Genomic DNA, 22,266 nt, shown 5'->3' on the forward strand with positions numbered 1-22,266 from the left:
GTGATTGGCTAATTTCTCATACATTAACACATTTCCTGCAGACATTGGTAAGTATTAGATTAACAGTACTATGAGATTTTTGCAGCATATGTTTCCTACATCCTCTCTTAAGTGATCTTAAAGTAACTAATTCTAATGTCCTCCTCCTTTCATTTTTTCCTAATCCATCCTTTCATATTTCTCCCTTTTTCTTTTCTTTGTTCTGAATATCAGAGAGATGATTCTCCCCCATTTAATTAATCCAGAAGTCCACAGTGACATAAAATAATATTTTGTTTATGATATCCAACCCAAAAAATAAAAAAGCTTAAAACTTCAAGTTATTGCTTGGCTAGTTTAAATCCACTATTTGTCCAGAAATATCCCTTTAAAATATTTTTAAGTAATAAAAAAGTATTTTTTCTTGAGCTATATATCCAAATCCAGATACTTTTCTGTAGCTTTACCATTCTCTTTGAAATAAAGACTGTAATAACATGATGATTACATATCCTTGCACATTACAAGGCAAATGGACAGTGTAGTCTTCATCACCAGTGGATAGTACTATAGCATTGACGCCTTTCCATTGTATGTTGATTGACAGCTCTGTGCTCTTCCATGGCTATTTGGGATAATCATGTGGAAAATCATCACAAATGATGCATGTTTAATGGAGGGACTACCAGAATTCCTGTGTCTTTTAGGTTAGATTGGAGGAAACCTGAATTCATTCTGAAAACCAGTCGGCAATCAGTACTAAAATACCATATAAGTCTCCTGTGGAAATGTTTTGAACTATCATGAGTACAAAACAACCAAAAAGATCTGAATTTCAAAACAGTCTCACTCTATAAATTTGTATTTTAAAACGTTAATAGGGGAGAGTCTTCTAATATCAGAAAGAGTAGACCTTTTAATTTTGATTTTTTTAGTGGAATTAAGAAAAAAAAATATAGGTTAGTTTTACAAATCTAGCCTTTAGGACATTAAATAGAATAGATTTCTATGGATACAATAATAGAAGTTCATGGCAAATTTCCAAATGTAATAAAAATCTATTGGATTTTTCTATAATAAATGCAAGTACCATATCACCTCAAAAAAGTCATTGACTATTGCTATTCTTTTGTTTTTAAATATTACTGCAAGTTAAATGAAAGCTTTTTTATCTGATATGACACATTTTTCCAACAACAGGGCAAAACTTTGAGAAATCTGGGAGCATGATTAGATACCATAATTTTTCCCACACATCAAGTACAAATGATTAAATTAGCTTCATGAATATGAGATTATGCATGCAAAATAAACAAATTTAAATGTGTATACAATTACCTGTAATCTGGAAATGAAGTACATGTTGTTCATGAACTGTAATTATTTGCTCTCACATATGGAGATTTTTTTTGTGGGGTAACTTTGACTCCTATTAGAAACAGTTCATGAATTGCTACTATTCAAATTTGCCAGTTTTTATGGCAACATGGCAAAAGATAATTTTCTGTTCTTTAAAAAAAAATAAATAAAGGTTTTTAAATCTCTTTTCTCTCATCATAACTTTCAGAGACTTGATTTTATGAGCAATTAAGAGACATTTTACTCAGTTATAGAAATTATATTAACCTAGAAGCCATGATGAGTTTTTCATAATTCTCTGTCATTCTTTGCTTCTCCAATAATAAAGACTTCCAGCCAACTAGTAATGAGTTTCTTTCCACACTAATATTTCAACTTTTTGGCTGTTCTAAGTTTCTCTAGTGATAATATCATTTAAAATGTAATCATTGCACTCATATATTTTATTTCCTTGAACTATTAAGTTTTCATGAGAAACTCATAGAATCTTTTATTTCATGGACCATAAATAAACCCCCAATCCACCACTTCAGCACATTTCTAATTGTAATGCACCGTGTAATGTTATAGGCCATTATACAGATGTTTTCTGTTATTGTAAGGTGGCAGACAGTGACATTGAAATGTGTGCTTGCATTAGAGACATAGTGTGAACTCAATCATGAGTCTTAATGTAATAGTTTTTTTAACTCTAGAAACCCAAATTTACTTGGCCGTGTTTGTCTTTCAAGTAAGCTGTTAACATTTGGATTCTTAGGAATAACAACCTAGTGAAAGACATGCCCTAATTTTTCTGGGTTAAATAAAAATAAGTGTATATATAAATGTTTCTCTGATTCAGACTTTACTTTGTATAATTTGTAAGAAATTTGATAATTGATAATTAAGCATAGAGGTGATATGGAAAAATCCTTAAATTACATTCCTCAAGTGTATGATAAAACAGTGCTATCCCCCACCAATATAGTAAATCTAGAATCTGAGGATTTTTTTCAGTATATGGTTGTTGGTCGTAGTCATCTGTATGAAGAATACATGAACCCCAAATACAGATGGAGATATCCCCACTCAAAATGCATGGTATATAATCTTGTTTCAAAATTAGCCTTTTCCTTGGAGAGGAAACTTGCTAATATCTGAGTTTCCTGCTTATAGATCCAAATGTTGGATGTTAATAACCCATTCTTTGGTGCCTGGGGGAAAAAAGGTCTTCCCTTATGGCCATGATACATTAGCTATTAACTTTCAGTTAATAATAAAATGTTTCAAATGAAAGAATATAAGGAATAAGTTGTCAAAGGAGAGTCTATATCAAGATTTTTCATTTCTAACAATAATGAATCGAAGGAGTTCCCGTAGTGGCTCAGTGGTTAATGAATCCGACTTGGAACCATGAGGTTGCAGGTTCGATCCCTGGTCTTGCTCAGTGGGTTAAGGATCCAGTGTTGTTGTGAGCTGTGGTGTGGGTCACAGATGTGGCTCGGGTCCCATGTTGCTATCGCTCTGGCATAGGCCAGCAGCTACAGCTCCGATTAGACCCCTAGCCTGGGAACCTCCATATGATGTGAGTGTGGCCCTAGAAAAGGCAAAAAGAAAAAAAAATAATAATAATAATGAATTGATTAACCTTGTTATGTGGTTTACCAGGCACTATGCTGAGAATTTTTTAGGTATCTCTTCACTGAATCTTCAAAACAACACAATGATGTAGCAATTAACATAATGGAACACTTAACTCAGTGTTTTATTTTAATTATTTTATTTAATCCTCAAAACAAATGCATAATACTATTATTACTTCCATTCTACTGATAACAGAATGATTATGTAGTTTATCAAAGATCTTTGTAGTAGTTGTCTCTTGCTGCTTTACAAATTACTATAAACTTACTGCTTAGACCTCCACTCACTCATTTATTAGTTCATGGTTCTATAAATCAGAAGTCTGAGTACCATAAGTCTGGGTTTTCTGCTCAGGGTCTCACTAAAGGGTAAAATCAAGGTGTCATACTGCCTACTGGTCTGGAAATTCAGGGTTGAATTGAGCTGTTTCTAAGCTTATCTAGGTTGTTGTCCAAGTTCAGTTCCTTGTGACAATAGGACCAAGATTCCCATTCACTTGCTGGCTATCAGCTCAGGAACGATACTTCCTAGGGATTACTCACATTCCTTGCCATTTGTCCTCCACTCCTGTTTTCAAAACCAAGAATGAAGAATCTCAGAGTTCCCACTGTGGTGCAGCAGAAAAGATTCTGACTAGGAACCATGAGCTTGTGGTTTCGATCCCTTGTCTCACTCAGTGGGTTAAGGATCCCAAGTGTTGTGAGCGGCTCAGATCTGGCATTGCTGTGGCTATGGTGTGGGCCAGCAGCTGTGGCTACGATTCGACCCTAGCCTGGAAACTTCCATATCCCGCGAGTGCAGCCCTAAAAAGAAAAGATAAAAACAAAAACAAAAACAAACAAACAAACAAAAAAAAAACGGCAGGCCCTCTCAGAAGTTCCCATTGTGGTATATTAGAAGAAACAAATCTAACTAATATCCATGAGGACGAAAGTTCAATCCCTGGCCTCAACCATTGGGTTAAGGATCCAGCATTGCCATGAGCTATGGTGTAGGTCACAGACAGGGCTCAGATCTGGCATTGCTGTGGCTGTAGCAAAGGCCAGCAGCTGCAGTTTTGATTCGACCCCTATCCTGGGAACATCCATATGCCACACCTGTGACCAGCCCCCCACCCCAAAAAAAAGAATCTCTCCCTTGTCAAATCCCACTCACACTGCAAACGTCTTTTACCAGGAATTTTGTCTCTTTGAAGTCTCACCTGATTAGGTCAGACTGACTTCCATTCTTAAAGTCAGTTTTGCCCTATAACATAACCTAATCACAAAAGTAATAGCTCATCATATCTATATTCTTGGGAATTAAAGAGTTTGTGTACACACTAAGCAGTAATCTTGAGGGACATTTTAGAATTCTGCCTACAACAATCTTGCAGTCAATGGGGAACAGAGATTTCAAGCTAAAATCTCAATCTAAATCCTAGTTTAGTCATTTTTCAATCCCACTTGGAGATACATTAGGAGCCTATAGGTTCTCTAGAGTTGTCTCAAAGGATGAGTAAAACAAAATGTTTTTTGCTTAGTTATAATTGACATATTAGTTTCAGGTATACAACATAATGACTTAATATCCTATATTGTGCAGCAATCAGCAAAATATACCCAGTTAACATCCTTTAACACACATCATTACATTTTTTTCCTTGTACTGAGAACATTAAATTCTACACTTGGTAATTTTCAAATATACAATATGATATTATTGACTGTGGTCACCATGATACACATCACATACCCACGACATTTGACCATAATCATTGATTTCACCCACTCCCACAAACTCTGGCAACCTTCAGTCTGTTCTCTGAATCGGAGTATACAGTGCTATAGATTACAACTATAAGTGAAGTCGTACAGTATTGATCTTTCCCTCTTTGACTTATTCCACTTAGCATATGCCCTCAAGATTCATCCATGTTTTTTTCAGATAACACAGTTTCCTTCTTGTTTTGTGGTGGAATAATATTCCATTCTGTGCACATGTGTATACATACCACATTTCCTTTATCCATTTATGTGTTGATGGACATTTAGATTGTTTCCATGTCTTGGCTATTGTAAATAATGCTTCAGTGAACAGAGGGGTCTTCCCATGTTAGTGTTTTTGTTTGCTTTCAGTGAATACCAAGAACTAGAATTTCTGGATGATATGGTTATTTTTAATTTTTTGAGGAACCTCTGTACTATTTTCCAGAGTGGCTATACCAATTTACATTTTCACTAACAGTGCATGAGAGTTACCTTTTCTCCATATCCTTGCCAATACTTGTTATTTTGTGTCCTTTTGACAACAGCCATTACAAGGTGTGAGGTGATATCACATTGTGATTTTGATTTGCATTTTACTGATAATTAGTGAGGTTGAGTATCTTTTCATGCACCCACTGGCTGTTTATAAGTATTTTGGGGGGGAAAATGTCTATTTAGATCCCCTGCCCACTTTTTTGTTGGATATTGGTTTCATTTTGTTTTGTTTGCTGTTTTTGTCTATTGAGTTATATGAGTTCTTTGTATATTTTGGGTATAAAACCCTTTTCAGATATACATTTTGCAAATATTTTCTCCCACTATATAGGTTACCATTTCATTTTGTTGATGGTTTCCTTTGTTGTATAGGCTTTTTAGTTTGATGTAGTCATTCTTGTTTTCCTTTTATTGCCTATGCTTTTGGTGTCAAATCCAAAATATTATTGACCAAACTGATGTCAAGCAACTTACACCCCATGTTTTTTTCAATGAGTTTTATGGTTTCAGGTTTTATGCTTAAGTCTTTAATCCATATTCAGGTTATTTTTGTAGTTAGTATAAGGTGGGGAGTCCAGTTTTCCCTTCAACACTTTTGAACAGACTTTTCTTTTCCCCTTGTATATTCTTAGTTCCTTTATTGTAAATTAATTGACTATATATGAATGAGTTTAGTTTGGGCTCCCTATTCTATTCCATTGATCTATGTATCTGTTTCTGTGCCAAGAGCACATTGTTTTGATTACTATGGCTTATTAATAGAGCTTGGAATCCAGAAACATGATGCCTCCAGCTTTGTTCTTCTTTCTCAAGAGTTCTTTGGCTATTAGTATTTATTGTGACTCCATAAAAATATTAGGATTATTTCTTCTATTTCTATAAAAATTGCCTTTGCAATTTTGGTAGGTATTTTATTGAATCTGTAGATAATTTGAGTAGTTTGAATATTTTTAAAATATAAATTCTTCTAAACAAAGAGCACAGAATATCTTCCCATTTATTTGCATCTGCTTTAATTTCTTCTCTCTTATGGTTTTCAGTGCATAGGTCTTTCATCTCCTTAGTTGATTTTATTACTAAGAATTTTATTCTTTTTGATGAAGTTGTGAAAGATATTTTCTTAAGTTCTCTTTCTGATAATTAATTTTTAGTGTATAGAAACACAACAGAATTTTGTCTATTAATTTTGTATCCTATAAGTTTAATTGAACTTATTACTTCTAACGGCATTTTTTTTTTTTTTGTCTTTTGTGTGTGTGTGTGTCTTTTTAGGGCCACACCTGTGGCATATGGAGGCTCCCAGGCTGGGGTCAAATCAGAGCTATAGCCACTGGCCTACACTACAGCCACAGCAGTGCAGGATCTGAGCTAGGTCTGCAACCTACACCACAGCTCATGGCAATACCAGATCCTTAACCCAATGAGTAAGGCCAGGGATTGAACCTGTGTCCTTATGGATGCTAGTCAGATTCGCTTCTGCTGAGCCGCAATGGGAACTCCCTAACAGGTTTTTTGTTGGAGTCTTTTGGATTTTATATATATGATATCATGCCATCTGCAAGTAGAAATAGTTTTACTCCTTTTATTTTGGCTTAAATACATTTTCTTTTCTTTGCCTAATTGCTGTGGCTAGGACTTCCTATACTATGTTATACAAAAGTGGCAAGTTTGGGCATTCTTATCTTTTTCCTGATATGAGAGCATAAGCTTTTGGCTTTTTACCATTGATGTTAGCTGTGGGCTTGTCTCATATGGCCTCTATTATGTTGAGTTATACTCCCTCTACACCTACTTTGTTGAGAACTTTTATCATAAATTGATGTGAATTTTGTGAAGTTCTTTTTCTGCATCTAATGATATGATAATGATTTTTAGCCTTCATTTTGTTAATATGGCTTATGTTGATTGATTTGAAGATATTGAACCATTCTTACATCCCTTGAAAAAAATCCACTTGATAAGATGTGTGATTCTTTCAGTATATTGTTAAATACAGTTTGCTAAAGTTTTGCTGATTATGTTTACATCTGTGTTCATCAGGGATATTAGCCTGTTATTTTCTCTTCTCATGGTGTCTTTTTCTCGTTTTGGTATCCAGGTAATGGTAGCCTTCTGAAATGTATTTGAAAGTGTTTCCTCTCTATTTTTTTAACAAGTTTGAGAATATTTCGAATTAATTTCTCCTTGGTTGTTTGGTAGAATTCACCTGTTGAGGCCATCTGGTCTTGGACTTGATTATTAGGAGGTTTTTGGTTATTGATTCAATACCCTTATTAATTAGGAGTAGGCTTCCCTCATTTTATGTTTTGTTTTATTATGCTTTGAAAATGCTACATTTTTTTTACAGAATAAAGATTTGTGGCACTCCTGCATCACCAGTCTATTGGTGTCATTTCTCTAATAGTATTTTCTCACTTCATGTCTCTGTGTTACAATTTGGTAATTTGCACAATATTTCAATTTTTTTCATTATTACATTTCTTAAAATAATGTGATCAGTGATCTTTGATGTTACTATAATGATTTGGTGAAAGTTCAGATGATGTTTAGCATTTTTTTAACAATACAGTATTTTTACTTAAGGTAAATAAATTGTTTTTTAGACATAATGCTATTTCACACTTACCAGATTATAACATAGTGTAAACATAACTTTTATATGCACTGTGAAGTGAAAAAAAATTGTATGATTTGCTTTATTGTAATATTGCTTTATGTGGTGGTCTAGAACCAAAAGTGAAATATCTCTTGAAATATGCCTGTATTCAGATTTTCTACTTCATAATGCTTTAGACTTAAAAGATTGTATGTTTCTAAGAATTTATCTATTTCTCTTAGGTTGCCCAAGTTTTTGATTTATGATTGTTCATAGTTGCCTCATATGGACCTTCATATTTCATTAGTTTTACTCATACCATCTCCTCTTTCATTTCTGCTTTTGTTTATTTGAATCCTCTTTTTTTTTGATGGGTCCAGCTAAAAGTTTGTCAATTTTTTCAAAGAATCCACTCATTTCATTAATCTTTTCCCTTGTCATTTTAGTCTCTATTTCATTTTATTTCCTCTCTGGTCTTTGTTACTCTGTTCCTTCTACTAACTTTGGGACTTATTTGTTCTTCTTTTTCTAGCTTTTTAGTTGTAAAGTTAGTGTTGGGGATTTTTTCTTTTTTCTGGAAGTAAACCTGTATTGCTATGAACTTCCCTCTCAAGTAATTTTGATGCATCCCATAAATTTTGATGTCATATTTTCATTTGTCTTGAGGTACTTTAATTTCTCTTTTGATTTCTTCATTAACTCATTGGTTGTTTAGTAGCACGTCATTTAACCTCGACATATTTGTGAATTTTTGTTTTTTTTTCTTATAATTGATTTCTAGTTTTATTCCATTGTGGTTTAAAAAAAGTTGATATGATTTAACTATTTTTAAATTAATTAAGACTTGTTCTGTGGTCTAACCAATTATCTATCCTGGAGAATGATTCATGTGCACTTGAGAAGAATATGAATTATGCTACTTTTGGATAAAACGTTCTGTATGCATCTTTAAGTTCATCTGGTCTACCATGTCATGTCAGGTAAATGTTTCCATATTGATTTTCTGTCTGAATGATCTTTCCAGTGATGTTAAGTGAGGTATTAATGTTTCTATTATTATTTTATCGCTGTCTATTTTTCCGTTTAGGTCTGTTAACATTCGCTTATATATTTAGATGCTCCTATTTTGAGTCCATGAATGTTGACAGATGTTATATCTTTTTATTTGATTGATCCCCTTATCATTATGTATTACTCTTTGTTGTCTCTTATTACGGTCTTTATTTTAAAGCCTATTTTATCTGATATAAATATAGGTACTTCAGCTTTCTTTTGGTTTCTGTTTCTATGGAACATCTTTTTTCATCTCTTCACTTTTAGTCTGTGTGTCCTTAGCTCTGAAGTGAGTCTCTTATAGGTAGTATATAGATGATTCTTGTTTTTTCTTACCCACCCAGCCACTCTATGACTTTTGATTGAATACTTTAGTCCATTTACATTTAAAATAATTAATGACATTTTATTAGTTGTTTTCTATTTTACAGTTCCTCTGTTTCTTTCTTCACTTGCTATCTTCCTTTGTTGTTTTACCTTATTTAATGGTACACTTAGATTCCTTTCTCATTACCTTTTGTGTATCTACTATAGGCTGTTGCTTTGTGGTTACTGTGAGGCTTCATTATAACAACCTATATTTATAACAGTTAATTTTAAGTTGTTAACAACTTCAGGTTGAACAGATTCTAAAGCTCTACATTTTTACTCTTTTCTGTTGTATTTTTTATTTTTGATATTACATTTTATTTAGTCTTGAGTATCCCTTAATTATTATAGTTTTTACTATTTTTGTCTTTTAACCGTCATACCAGCTTTATAAGTGGTTAATCTACTACCTTTACCAGTAAGATTTATACTTCCATTCTCTTGTTACTAATTAGCACTCTTTTCAGCTTAAATAAATCCCCTTCACATTTTTGGTCAGGCTGGTTTGATGATGGTGAACTTTAGTTTATGCTTGTCTAGAAAACTTTTTATTGCTTCTTTAATTCTGAATGCTAACTTTGCCAAATAGAGTATTCTCAGTTGGAAATGGGTTTCTTTCAGCACTTTAAGTATATCGTGCTACTCCCTTCTAGCCTGCGAAATTCTTCTGATGTTCTGCATGTAACAAGTCTCTTATTGCTGCTTTTACAATTCTTTCTTTGTCTTTAACTTTAGACATTTTATGTCTTTGAACTTCCTGAATACATATCTATTTCTTTCTCCAAGTTGGGAAAGTTTTCATCTATTATGTCTTTAAATAAATTTTCTGCCCCTTTCTCTCTGTCATCTTTTTCTAGGACCCCTAGAATGTGATGTGTCCCAGAGATCCCCTTTAAGCTATCTTTACTTTTTAAATTTTTTTCTTTGTTTTGGGGCCCTGATTGAGTGAATTTCACTTCTCTGCCTTCAAGTTCATTGACCTTTTCCTTTCTTCCACTTTACTTATTCTGATGCTGAATCCCTTTAGGATATTTTTCAGTTCAGTGATTGTACTCTTCAGCTCTGTGACTTTCTCTTGATATTTTCTTATATTCGCTATGTCTTTGTTGAATTTCTGACTATGTTCCTCCATTCTTTACCCTAGTTCTATGAGCATCTTTGGGAGCATCCCCTTAACTCTTTATCAGCTAAAATACCTTACCTCCATTTCATTAAATTATTTTACTGCAGATTTTATCTTATTATTTTGTTTAAAACATATCCTTTGTTTCTTCATTTTGATTGATTCTCTGTGGTTGTCTCTGGGTATTAGATGAAACAGCCATCTCACCCAGACTTGAAGGAGTAGCCTCATGTAGGAGATGAAGCTTATTTTTTAAGCTTGCTTTAGTTCTTAGTTGTCTCTCAAACCTTTGTGATTGTCCAAGCAGCTATTTTTCCATATTTTATTTTCAATATCTCCCAGTTGCTGAGATTGTGCTAAGATCTGTCAGCATCCCCAAAAGGGGGAAATCTCAGTTAGCAACTAGAATCAGCTTTATTGGAATCCAGACCCTTAGGAAGCAGCTTTTAAAATATATAAATATATACAGTACTGTGGGACCACAAATATAAGTCCTGGTGGCCACAGGCCAGATGATTTGGAAATGTCTTCTGGTAACAGTTTCAAAAATCAGGGCCAGAAATAAGTATATACCCTCCAGTCTGGCAGATACTGTCAAGCTGCAGTGTGGTGGAGGGAGATGCATAAAGAGCATAAAGAGACCAAGCCTGTGTCTCCTGAGAGCACCTATGTAGGCCTCTAGAAGTATGCCCAACCAAAAGCCTGACCCTCAGGCAATAGATCCATGACAAGCAAGTAGGCCTCTCTCACAGAAACACAGGATGTGTTTAGGTCTGCTATCTCTGCAGTGTCCTGGGAGCTGTAGTCTGCCAAGAATGGTCTTTCTGATTGTTGCAGTGCTATAGGACCCAGAAATGAAAGCCCCCTGGCCACAAGAGCCAGGTGTTCCCTTGGGTGGCAGGCATAATACAAGGGCACAGACATAAAATCCAAATGGCCAGACCTGTATAACAGCTCCCCTCTGAGAGATCCTGGCACTCAGAGTACAGTGGAGGGAAAAAACAAAGATAGCACTCACCTTCCTAGGTCTCTGGAAAGGTTTACAGCCAGCCCTTAGATATGTGTTTAATTAGAAGCCTGCCCCTCAGGATGCAGATATATTGATGAGCTTATACGCTTCTCCACAGAAAGGCTGAGCTCCTCGGCCTGTGGCCTCTTGCTGTACACAAGGGTCTTAGCTGTTTAAGGACCCTTTCTCTAAGTATCACAGTCCTGTGAGACCTGTGAGCATAAGCCCCACTGGCCACTAGAGTCAAGAAATATAGAGATGTCCCTTGGCAGTAGCTGTAAAAATTGGGGCACCAGGCAAGGTATAAGCTCCTTTCTAGGAGACATTGCTGAGCTGGAGCAAGGCAATGGGAAAGTGCTAAGATTCATTGAGAGCAAGTATGCCAGAACAAAAGCCTGTCCCTCAGGCCAAAGCTCATGTGCAAGTAAATAGGGCTCTTTCTCAGAAAGACTGGAGATATGTTTCAGTCAACTATCTGGACCATGCCCTGGGGGTGGTAATCTGCTAAGAATTGTCTCTCCGGTTATTACAGGCTCATAGGACCTAGGGACAGAAGTACCCCTGCCCTCCAGATCCATATGGTCAAGAGGCATTCTTTGGGCTGCAACCACAAAATCCAGGGTACCAGCCATGTATAAACTCTCCCTTCTGGGAGATATTGGCACTGTGGAGTGTGTGAGAGGAATAACATGATGATGGCACTTGCCAAGGAAAAAGAGACAGCTCCAACTTCAGCAAAGTAGAGGAAGAGTGCAAAAGTGATGCTACCAGATCCTCTGTCCCTGGAAAGTACCCTAACAGGCTACTGCCCCTCAAGCTAATACCTGTACGATTAATAAATGAATCTCTTTGTCATAAAGTCTGGTCATTTTTCAAATGGTTGCTTCTTCACTGGGCCCTGGGATGTGTCTTTGCCTCTTGTTTGCCCATTGGAGGAGATACTCAGCTGGTTTTCAGGTCTTTTTAAGAGGAATTTATTCCATATGTAGCTGTAGATTCAATGTCCATGGGAAGAGGTGAACCAAGGATCTTACTGTGTCACCATTTGGGATGCCTCTCCTCTATGAGCTTTTGTTTTCATAGAGTTGTTAATGTTAGAGAGCTGGTTTCTTGACATATCAGATTTAAGTTGCCCAATTTTGTTTTAAGTTTTGTTTAAACATATGAAGGTCTTGAATAGTTGATACACGTGGGCTAGAGTAGCCCTAATGTTAATGCTCGGCCTTTCTGGAAAATCATTTGTTCATTCAAGATATTCAACAAGGTCTCTTCCCTCTGGCTTATCAGAACTTCAACTTCCCAGTACAGGATGACCTGTGGAATCTCTCTTCAGCCTCAAACCCACCAAGGGTTTACTCTCTACCAGGCTTCACTTTTTAGCCAAACACTCAAGAGGATTTTTACAAATATTGTGGATTTCTCTTCACAGCCTCCCCTAATCTGTAATCCACACACCTAATCCTCAAATTCCTGACACCTTGGAGCCCTAGATCTTCTACTAAGCAAAACTGAAGATTTGTGTTAGGGTCTACTTTCCCGTGCCATGTTATATAGAAAGCCTCCAGTAGAAAGGCAGTATAAGTAACGAGTTCACTTCACATGCTTCCTTTTCCTCAAGTGTGTGTCTTCATTGGAGAATTGGGCATTTGTTTATATAATCCACTTATTTGTATTATAAATTTCCATGGGGGTTAAGCTTTTAGAAAGTAATCCTTTGTGAATGCTTCCTCAATATTTAACTCTCCCCCAACCTAGATAATTTTCTTGTTTCTGTGGTCCTGTAAGTCCTCCTCCCCAGTTAAGACAAAATAAATTGAAATATAATTCTCTGTCATTTCTCGGATATCACAAATGTTTACATCAATGTCATGTGGTTCTAAATAGAATCCTGACTTCCTCTAGCTTCTTCTTCCCCTTAACAAGTGAGAGAGTGATTTCTATTCTTCTTGAACATTGGGAAATGGTTATCTTTGTTCATATGCCACTGCTGTGGCCATGTGACTTCTTAAAGTACCTGATGACTCTTATAACTTCACATAGTGTGATTTTTTTCCAGGGACCCCCTAGATTAGTCTACCTGAGGCTGATGGGAAAAATAAATGTCTACCTCTTAGTATAACTAATACACTAGTATTTATAAAATAATAATTCTCTTCTGAAATGTTCTCATCTTCTAGCCAGAAAATAAAACAAGAGTACCTCTGCTTGAAAACTTCCAAATGGGAGAGACCAATTTTTTTTTTTTTTTTTTGCTTTGTGCCTCTCATTTCCACTCTAACAGCAGGCACATGTGTTCCATTTCACCAAATTTCACAACTCTCTTCTCCAATAGCAACCATATCCTTAGAGATCAACCCTTTATCTTCAATCTTTCCTTTTCTACTGGCTCCTTTCCATCAATATTTAACATGTTTGAGTCTCTCCTATCTTAAAAAAAAAAACACTAAAATGTTATTGATCCTTATGGAACACTTATTTTCCCCCCATTTTGTAGCATGGCTTCTTTTTGAAAGAGTTAATTTTCTTTGTAGTCTTCAGACACTCCATACACACAGTAATTAACTTACTGTTCTTGGGTTGTTGTTCCACGTCAGCTACTCACATTGGTCTTCTCCACTCATTCTGTAAGCATCAACCATAATAAAACTTAAAAAAAAAAAAAAAAAAGTGGCTGCAGCTGCAGCATATGGAAGTTCCCGAGCCAGGGGTCAAGCCACAGACACTGTAGAAGCAACACTGAGGAGTTATGCGACAAGCCACAAGAGAAGTCCAACTGTATAAAACTTAATTTCAGTTCCCCAAGAATATGCTTGCATCCAAGTCTTTTCATGTACAGTTCCTTCTTTTTTATAAATATATATAATGATTTTTTTTTTCATTACAGATAGTTTACAGTGTTCTTGTCAATTTTCTACTGTACAGCGTGGTGACTCAGTTACACATACATGTTCCTTCTTTCTAGAACACTACAAGTGGTGCACATTTTTACAGATCATCATTGGTAATTCCAGTGTTCCTTTTTCAGTCTTTTCCGGCATTGAAATACTCTTTTCTTTTAGGCCTGTGAGACTGTCCTCTTGATCCTCATCCTACTTCTGGCTGTAAGCCTGTTCTTTCATAGGACTTTCTACTTCCTCTAATTAAATGGTCGGTGTTCCTTCAGCTTTGATCCTAATCAGTTCCATGAACAATGTTTTCTACTCTCAGCTTCAATTGTCCTCACCATCATGTTTTTAACCCTCTTTCCCTATTCTATAAGTCTCTCCAAAATTTCAGATTCTTATATCCAAATCACTAGTGGGTATTTACAGCTATATATAGCCACCTCAAGTTCACCAAATAAACTAAACTCTTCAATCAACCATGGTTGCAACTTCTCATTTTTCATCCATATAAGTGAATGTCACAATCATTTTTCTAGTTACCTAAATTAGAATACTGAGTATTATCCATGATTATCCTTCCCCACATTTAACCAATGACTAAAATCAGCCAATTCTTCATCTATTATATGTTACAATTCTGTTCATTTTACTTCATCTCTGTCATTAGTATTTTAATAAAAGTTAGTGTCACCTCTCAACTAGATAGTACTCGTTAAGTACCATTGCTCTTTCTGCCTCATTTGGCCCTTCCAATACATAGCTGCCACAAAAAGCTCTTTCATAAGTGCAAACCTATATCTGCCATTCCCCAGACTGAAGGTTTTTTATAGCTTTTCTCTGTGCTAAGGAAAATTTTCCAAACTCTATATCATGCTAAGAAGGCTTGTGTGGCCTAATCTCTGCTTATTGATCCAGGTTTATTTCTCATGTCGGTCTCCCCCAAACATTTTCTAACCATCAGCCATGGAGAACTTAGTTCCCTGAACTATGCCTGCTTGCTTCCAAGCCTTTTCATGTGCTGTTCCCACTTTCTAGAATGCTCTTTTCACTCATCATCCCCATTCGTTGGGCTAATCCTCATGTAGATTTCAGATCTCTCCTTGTATGTTATTTTTGTGTGGAAATTTTCCATAATCCCCTGAGTGATCTGGCGGGGGGATCCATCCCATGTACTTCTGTTACACCCTGAAATGTTCTATAAGGGTAAATATACTTTCTGCCTCTCTTATAAATAATAAATAGCGTGATTATGGTACCCATAACTATCCTGTATGCCATTGTGTCAAACATTTTTTAAGTGCCTTGATAATCTTCACCTTGTCTTTCTTCTGGCCTTATCATCTCCACACAGCTCATGTGGTATGTTACTAAAGCATTTATTATTTTCCAAGTAGATTATATTCTCTGACACTTTTAAGCCTTTGCATATCCCAATCCCCCTCTCTAGAAGGCCCCCACATATTCGCTCATCCTGGATCCCTCAGCTGAGCTTTCAATTCCTCCATAAATTGATTTTTTCAAAATTCACTGATATCATCCTCTGGGTTCCCAAGGAAGCATTATGTATTACACCACTTTTCACTGGTGCACCAATAGGATTTTTCTCCTCAAAGCAAAAGGAATTGTTTTTGTGTATCTTTTTTTAATCAACTATCCAACAGAGAAGCTATAAAACTACTAGCAAAAAAAAAAAAAAAAAAAAAAAAAAAAAAGGACTGCTTACTGAATGAAAGAGGGAAAAGAAAAATCACTTGTATGCTGTTCTAATGACCTGATGAGAGCAGATAAATTTGGTCATGAACTTAAAATGCCTGAAAGTCAATTCTCAGGGAACATTAAAACAACTAAAAATTATATATTACTGTCTCTTACATTCTATGCTCATTAGAGGCTAATTTTGTTGAGCCATTTCTTCATAGTCAATTTAAAAAACTATATTTTAGAAATGTGTGGTAAATTCTAACCCCTGAGAAATTTTACCTGATTTGACTAAATCAAATAGCTTTCTTAACTTCTTTCTCTAAAAAGAAATTCTGATGCTGGCTATATTCACATTAGATGAAAAGGATGACCAAAGGCTTTTGTTATTTAACTACTCACCGATTCCTCAGCATGAACTTGATGTTAGATAACTTTTTTCTTCCAGAAAAATGTGCCTATCTTATTTTGGCTTAATTTTATATATTTTAACATTTCCCCTTTTTCAAAAAAAAACATTTTAACAACATTTTTACACCTTAAAAAGAGAAGCAAAATGTATACAACAACATGTGTGTAAAGTAAGATTTTTATGCTCTTAATGAAGTTTTGTATACTCTTAATGCAGCATAAAAACTAGAAGGTTTAACAATTCAAATATTTATTACATTCATTCTTAGAGGAATAGAAGAGAAATAAGCTTGGGATAACATCTACTACTATACTCTAATAAAAATAAACTAAAATAAAACTAGAAAAAATAGACTTTAATGTAAAATTTGTTATTTGCTGTTTTGTTGGAGCAACTGATGCATCTTTGCTGTGATTACTTTTTCTTAAGAGCTAGGTCAGATTTTAAAATTACTACACAATCCAATTTCAAGCTTATAATGTTAGAAAATTGCAAAGAGAAAAAAAAGCTTATAAAGTGCTTGTGATACTTTTACGTCTAAGTTTGAGAATCATTAAGTAGCTGTCACTCTCTCTTTCTCTGCATCAATTACTCTGCTCTGGATTTACTTACTCCTTTCTATATAATGAGCCCCCAGAGCATGTTTCATTGCAGGAGAAAGCACACATTCCTCACTTGCGGTCAGTGGGATGTGGTTAATTTGAAATCACTTAAACTATTATATCTGACAAGTGCATTTATTTTATTTTCAATTCACATTAGTGTTTTAGTATGCATTGTAGGTTACTGGGTCATACTGGCATATTAATTTAGGGGCATTCTGTTGCAATGCTCTTTTTCACTGCCATCAATTGCAAGCCACTACTGAAAGTTAATACCTGCCCATTAAAATTGATTGCCAGAGATATCACGCTTTATGTAAACAATAATGTATAGATAAGAAAATGGTGCTAAATAGAGATGATGGTTCACAGTTGCTGAAGGATGACGGCATTCAGTTATGGAAAATGTTTTGGAAAAATTGTAATTTGAAAGTAACAAGATGCTGAAATTCTTTAGAATGCTCTAAGAAACTTTGAAATAGTCTAGTGGGGCCTTTGGTATTATCATGTTATTCTTTGCTATAGACATGATTTTAAATAATGTGTGTGTGTATATAAATATTGAGAGAATATCAAGCTATTTCAAGACATAATTATTTAAAAGGTGTACATTGCATTGGAATAAACGATCTAGGGTAGACTCACAAAAAGCAGAAGTAAGGATGCTGCAAAACTAGCTTAGTCTAAATAAATTAATGAAGAGGCAGGCATTAATAAAAAGTAATAGAATCAAAGTGAGACTTTGGGAAATATACTACCAAAATACCATATATGCTGCAATAGTAAATAGTATTTTTACCATATGCAGCCATGCTTCCATCATTTTATAGTACAAAAATACTGAGCAATTAAAGGTCTGTGAATTTCTTGGAGGTTTTGTAAAGAAGGTAAAGCCCTGATTAATAGTATCTGGGTTCCAAAGATACAAAATTCAAAAAACAACAATGAAAACTGATCAGACACCAAAAATTTCATTTCCTCAAAAAGATAGAACTAGATAGTCTGGAAACAGTGCTTTGAAGTTATACCTCCTTTATGGAAGCTGTAGGACAGCAGGACATAGAACATTGCCTTTATTCACAGGCACCCAGAAAACAGTAATCTTCAAACATCTGTATAAAGCTGGAAGCCACACATACACACACCAAAAATAAATAAATGAATAAAACAAAAAATAAAACAAGCACAACCCAAGAAGACCCAGAGATGTACATATAGAAGTAACCCACAGGAAACCTTCTGACCACAGCAGAAACTTCAAAAGCTGTTGCTTTGAAACACTCTGTGATACTGCATCAAGGATGAGAGAGCAAGGAAGTATTGCTGGTAGAAAATAATAGGTATTGTTGATATCTGGGGAGTGTGGGCCAGTATCTAAGCCATTTCCATGTCACTTTCCTAACACTTCAGAACTATGAGCTTTGATTTTTTTTTTACAACACAAGTATCTCTTAAAAAGTCATGTTTCTAATCTATATGTAAATCATAAGCTGTAGTACAACAAAAATGGTGGTTTTAAATTAAAATTATTAACAACAAAAAACAACCTTCTCATGAAGTTCTGAAGCCCATGAGTTCTACCTGTGTGTTCTTTTTCCATATCCTGAATTATTCATTTGGTTAAACAATGGGAAAGACAAATTAATTTTGCTTTTCTTGAATATTTTTCTGGCTATTTTGACACTGAAGAGTATATTCTAGTGACCAGTGTAAAAGTATATACTTATGGAAAACAAAAGCTTTTTTTTTCATTTTTTAAAGTTTTATTGAGGTATAGTTGGTTTACACTTTTTTTTAATGAATTTTATTTTTTCCATTATAGTTGGTTTATAGTGCTCTGTCAGTTTTCTACTGTACAGCAAAATGACCCAGTCTCACACATAGACACACATATATATACATTCTTTTTCTTACATTATCTTCCATCATGTTCTATCACAAGTGACTAGATAGAGTTTCCTGTGCTCTACAGCAGGATCTCATTGCTTGTCTACTCCAAATGCAACAGTCTGTATTTATTAACCCCAAGCTCCCAGTTCATCCCACCCCACCCCCTGGTCCGCCTTGGAAACCACAAGTCTGTTCTCCATGTCCATGATTTTCTTTTCTGTGGAAAGTGTCATTTTTGCCATATATTAGATTCCAGATATAAGTGATATCATATGGTATTTGTCTTTCTCTTTCTGAGTTACTTCACCTAGTATGAGAGTCTGTAGTTCCATCCATGTTGCTCCAAATGACATTGTTGTTCTTTTTTATGGTTGAGTAGTATTCCATCGTGTATATATTACAACACCTTCTTAATCCATTCATCTGTTGATGGACAATTAGATTGTTTCCATGTCTTTTTTATTGTGAATAGTGCTGCAGTGAACATGGAGGTGCATGTGTCTTTTTCAAGGAAAGTTTTGTCTGGATATATGCCCAAGAGTGGAACTGCTGGGTTATATGGTAGTTGTATATTTAGTTTTATGAGGTATCTCCATACTGTTTTCCATAGTGGTTGTACCAATTTACATTCCCACCAACAGTGTAGGAGAGTACAATTTTCTCCACACCCTCTCCAGCATTTGTTATTTATTGACTTGTTAATGATGGCCATTCTAACTAGGTGTGTGTGAGGTGGTACCTCATAGTAATTTTATTTGCATTTCTCTAACAATCAGTAATGTTGAGCATTTTTTTATGTGCTTGTTTTGGCCATCTGTATATCTCCTATATTATATATATATATTTAACATAATTACATTTGTCTAAAATGTTTAAAAAAAGTCATAGACCCTCATATTTAGGAAGTATCTTAGTGATAATTTTCTATAGCTTCCAAGCCCCTGTTGGAATATTTTCTAAAATACCTCCTAGTGTTGACTCTATGGATCTCATTGTATATGGGTTTTTTGTTTGTTTCTCTTTTAGCATTATAAGAACTACCTGTGTTTCTTTTCTAGCTTTATTAGGTTCAATTAGTGTAAGCTGTTCACTGAAAGGTAGTCGGTGGTATTCCATTGTATATATGTACCATCTTCTTAATCCATTCATCTTTTGATGGACATTTAGGTTGTTTCCATGCTTGACTATTGTGAATACTGCTTCTATGAACATAGGGATGAATATATCTTTTTGAATTATAATTTTGTCTGGATATGTACCAGAAATAGGATTGCTGGATCATACAGTAATTATATTTTTAGTTTTCTGACGAACTTCCATACTGTTTTCCATAGTAGCTGCAGTAAGTTATACTCCTGCCAAGAAAAGGAAGAGGTGCTGGGTAGATGAAAGTAAGGAAGTGTTTTTAAAATTTCTGGCAGTTTTGACCTTTAATCTCTGTGAATACCTTGTTTAATTGATGACAGTAGACTCCATTGGTAGCAGTTAATATTTTGACAAAAAAAAATTTTGCCTGCTCGTGGGAAAATATAATTTGACAAATTCTTAATGTCAAATGGTTAATTATATTTTTGACAGTTTATAAATTTAATGCCAAAAGATATTAAAACTAGCCATTTGATTAATAGCTAAAGTTTCACTATAAAGTAAATGTACAAATTCACTGATCATAAGCACTTGCTTATGGTACATGGAGGATGCATAAATGTTGTGATTTCATGGTCATGAGAATAAAATAAATACACAAAAATATGTATATTTGCTGCAAAAATGAATTTAATTATTCAAGTATTAAATTGTAAAATGTCATCTTTCTGTGGTTCGCTTTCTTTGAGACTTAACCTGTGAACTTCCTGTTTCTCCTGAAATAATCAATTACAGCCAAAAAAAATTATTTAATTAGAACCAGTCATGTCAATACTACATTTTAGAATGTGCTAGAAGATTGTATCTATGTATAATGAATCAAAACCAAAACAGAACAAAATATAAATACTTCCAGAAAGTTAATATAAAAATAAATAAGACCCTTAATAATATTCACCATGACAGATTTTACTTATTCCATTAACTTTTCCATTATCTTAAAACATTGTGAAACTGCCTTTTGGGAAGAGCCTTCAAGACTAGTTTAACAAGGGAGTTCCCGTCGTGGCACAGTAGTTAACGAATCCGACTAGGAACCATGAGGTTGCGGGTTCGGTCCCTGCCCTTGCTCAGTGGGTTAACGCTCTGGCGTTGCTGTGAGCTGTGGTGTAGTTTGCAGACACGGCTCGGATCCTGCGTTGCTGTGGCTCTGGCATAGGTCTGTGGCTACAGCTCCGATTAGACCCCTAGCCTGGGAACCTCCATATGCCGCGGGAGCGGCCCAAGAAGTAGCAAAAAGACAAAAAAAAAAAAAAAAAAAAAGACTATTTTAACAAGCAGCTTGAGAAAAGCAGCTTTGATATTTATTATCACATCAGATATCTTATCCACAGTTAATTAAAACAACTTAAATCTTCACCTTATTCCACAGATTTGATTCCCAGATAATTCCTATAATCAAATATATCCATAAAAATGACTTAGTGGAAAACATACAAAGACTGGACCATATGAAGTCAGATAATCCCAAATAAGAAAATATTTGTCTTTTTTTTTTTGGTCTTTTTCCCTTTTCTAGGGCCGCTCCCGCAGCATACGGAGATTCCCAGGCTAGGGGTCTAATCAGAGCTGTAGCCACCGGCCTACACCACAGCCACAGCATCAAGGGATCTGAGCCGTGTCTGCAAACTATACCACAGCTCGCAGCAATGCCGGATCCTTAACCCACTGGGCAAGGCCAGGGATTGAACCCACAACCTCATGGTTCCTAGTCGGATTCGTTAACCACTGTGCCACAATGGAAACTCCTTTTTTTTATTATTTTTATTTATTTATTTATTTGTTTATTTAGTCTTTTTGCCATTTCTTGGCACTGAAGGGTATAGCCTAGTAACCAGTGTAAAAGCTATGCCACGACAGGAACTCCAAGAAGATATTTTTCTTATCCAAAACTACCAAAAAAATTTTATGTAATCTTCAGCATTAAGTAGATGACTTGCAAGAAGACAAAACTGAAGGGAAAAACTTCCAACTGAGGCATTTCATTACTTTAGTCTCTGCAAATATTTATATATTTACTGTATATTATGAAAATTGGCAATAAATATAGCTTGTTGGTAAAACATTAAAGTTGAAAAACCACATTAAAAGTGAAGCCTATAAAGATGATATGAATTCAGGCTAGATGCCCTTACTTGTAAAAGATTTTTTTTCAAGACCTAAATATCATTTTAGCTATTTTTCATTAAATCTTATAATTTTAACTCAAATATATATACACCTTTACCCATCTCTAGCACAGTGCTTTTTTAGCTGAGAAGCAAAACAATTTCAGAATC

General features: G+C 35.0%; 1 protein-coding gene and 1 long non-coding RNA gene across 6 annotated transcripts in view; one reads left to right on the plus strand and one right to left on the minus strand.

Moving 5' to 3' along the window:
- Positions 1-22,266, plus strand: part of LOC110256311 (uncharacterized) — a 611,762-nt gene that overhangs the window by 493,908 nt on the left and 95,588 nt on the right. The gene's annotated exons all lie outside the window — the stretch shown is intronic.
- LOC106508354 (uncharacterized) overlaps positions 1-22,266 on the minus strand; it is a 460,477-nt gene that overhangs the window by 115,498 nt on the left and 322,713 nt on the right. Inside the window, exon 6 of one of the 5 annotated variants that reach the window (XR_014824156.1) lies at positions 18,692-20,196. The exons of the other annotated variants lie outside the window; for them this stretch is intronic. This is a non-coding gene — a long non-coding RNA (uncharacterized LOC106508354). Of the gene's footprint in view, positions 1-18,691; positions 20,197-22,266 lie in introns of those variants that run through there. 5 annotated transcript variants of the gene reach the window in all.

This window comes from Sus scrofa, chromosome 13 (genome assembly GCF_054392235.1).
Source record: "Sus scrofa isolate SSC_HxYL_T2T_F1_AM1 chromosome 13, Sscrofa_HxYL_maternal_Yorkshire_Landrace_v2.0, whole genome shotgun sequence".
Classification (NCBI taxonomy): domain Eukaryota; kingdom Metazoa; phylum Chordata; class Mammalia; order Artiodactyla; family Suidae; genus Sus; species Sus scrofa.